This window comes from Rhipicephalus sanguineus, unplaced genomic scaffold, assembly GCF_013339695.2.
Source record: "Rhipicephalus sanguineus isolate Rsan-2018 unplaced genomic scaffold, BIME_Rsan_1.4 Seq9257, whole genome shotgun sequence".
Taxonomy (NCBI): Eukaryota; Metazoa; Arthropoda; class Arachnida; order Ixodida; family Ixodidae; genus Rhipicephalus; species Rhipicephalus sanguineus.
The window spans coordinates 11,373-13,825 of NW_023616303.1; the positions used below are offsets into that span (position 1 = coordinate 11,373).

The window sequence follows — 2,453 nt, forward strand, 5'->3', positions numbered from 1 at the left end:
CTTCTTTTTGCGCACCACCCGAGACTGGAATGACCTTCCGAACGAAGCAGCAGTCATCCGCGATTTTGCGCGCTTCAAAAATGCCATCCAGGAAGCAGACTCAACCACATCCTAACATACACCTTCATCGATACCACCAATTTATGACGCCCACCCCTCATGTAAAGTCCCATATGGGACCTTTGAGGATATAATAAATAAATAAATAAATAAATAAATAAATACATAAATAAATAAATGTTATTCATATACTTAGTCGTTCTAAATATTCAATGAGGAGGTCGCGCTGCAACGTGAGCCCCCCCCGAACAAAATTCCTGGCTACGCCACTGCAAAATAGTGCAATGTTCCATCATTTCTGATCATGTTGACCCACTATTGTTGTCGCTAGTCATGCTAATTCATGTGATACCAAAGCCAACCTTTTTAACGTTTCATACTTTCGAAGCTAAATAATACATTTTTGGAATTTCACAGGACTTGCATGAATAAACATTTTGTCACAGAAATGTTCTGTGTGCCATTGTAACGAGCATCTCATTACACAAATTGCAGTGAATATGCCTGTATTGGAGCTGGCGATTAGAAAGGCATACCTAAGACTGCAACGCAATGCAAAATCAAAAAAGTAGTAAAATAGTACATAAAACACATAATCACAAGTCAGCATATAAGATGTAGATTTATTAGCACTTCAAGCATGAAAACTTGCCATGACAGTGCATAAAGGAGTTTGAGCACGCCAGACCAGGAAAGTCTCATCAGCCTTACACAAATAAAATTTGAAAATATGTAGTGAGGAGATGTCATAGCGGAAATGAAAAAAAAAATACATTGAAAGCAAAGTTCACTTGTACTAGAGAAAAAGTTCATCAAAACTAAAGTCTTGCTAGTCAGTTTTCATTGTTCTGAATCACAGGCCTTTGTAGATTCGCTAAGACGCAGCACATGTGAAAAATGTCACTCATGGCTGGGATAAGGGACACAGGAATGCGATGTTGCAATATGCCATGAGTTTTAATGCGCTGTATTACCCGCTCCACATGAATCCTAACTTGTGCTATGTTATACGTAGTGTTTAGCTGCTGCTCAGAAAACTGTTGCTTACCCACTGAAAAATGGAGGCATGATAAGCACTGCACTTCTTCCTGCAACACCCGCTCTAATTCCTGGAAAGCCTTTGTCAGCCAAAATCACGTCGCCTGTCTCAACAATATTCAGGAAACCACTATCAAGGACGATTTGTGTATCCGAGCAGCGTCCACCAAATGATTTTGATTTAAAAACAATGAACCCAGATGGTGCAACAGCAACTAAAAACTTCAAAGTAAATCCATTCTTGTAAGTCGAGAACAGCACGTGCTGTTGCCCATCTTCTGAAGGCGTCTCCGTCCGAATTTCTGTACAGTCGACCACAAGAGTGCACTCTGGGTAATTTACTTTGAAACATTCTGGCATTGTGTCTCGTATTACATGCAAGGGTGGCTTAAATATCCAGCGCCTTGTTGCACATGCCAATGTGCCAAGAACCATGAAAAAGATTCTGGATGCGGTTGTCTCGTGGACGCCAAAGAGTACTGCAATAGCACTGAATGGTAGACCATGCTTAAGCTTTAAAAGAAAAATGATCAGTTTGTTCTCGAGGCTCACGTCACTTGCTTTGTCTCTCACATGAGGAAGAAGACTTAGAAGCAGAGAAAAAACATTGTCATCAACCCCACACAGGTTCCTTATTGCCCCAGCTGTCAACGAGATGGTGTCGTAGCCACCAAAGTAACAAGCCCTTGTGTTCAGCCCCACAGCACGATGCACCAGATCTGAGCTAGGCGAAGCTGTTGGCACTGGATCTGTTTCACATCCCACGTCCTTATGGGTAATGGGTGGGCAAGGCAGTGCTGAAACAGCGTCTGCGAGATCAACTGGCTCAGCTTGATGAGGTCTCTGGGGAATTGCATAACGAGATAGCAGTCAGAATAAAAAAAATATGACACATTTTATCGATTTGTAGACGTGCAGATTTACACATGTTTAACTTACCTCACGTCCCACGTCCTGATGGGTAATGGGTGGGCAAGGTAGTGCTGAAACAGCGTCTGCGAGATCAACTGGCTCAGCTTGATGAGGTCTCTGGGGAATTGCATAATGAGATAGCAGTCAGAATAAAAAATATAACAGGTTTCATCGATTTGTAGACGTGCAGATTTACACATGTTTAACTTACCTCATTGCCTGTTGTGTCGAGGGATTGCGTCAGCATGCCCTGACCGTTACTAACCTAAAAAATAAAATAAAGTAAGCAACAAAATTTTCATATCGAGGAACAATGTCTCTAAATGTTCGCGAACAAATAAAGCTCAATTTGAAAAAAATGCCCTCAGGAAGCCACGTATTCGCAACTTGCCTGCTGCCCCTGAGTTTGTGGGCGTAGCTGTGTGTCAGGGTTTTGGCCACTC

General features: G+C 42.1%; 1 pseudogene; it reads right to left on the minus strand.

Annotated features, from left to right (window-relative positions):
• Nucleotides 1–840: 840 nt before the first annotated feature.
• LOC119378684 (uncharacterized) lies at nt 841–2,226 on the minus strand (annotated as a pseudogene).
• Between the last annotated feature and the right edge of the window lie 227 nt (nt 2,227–2,453).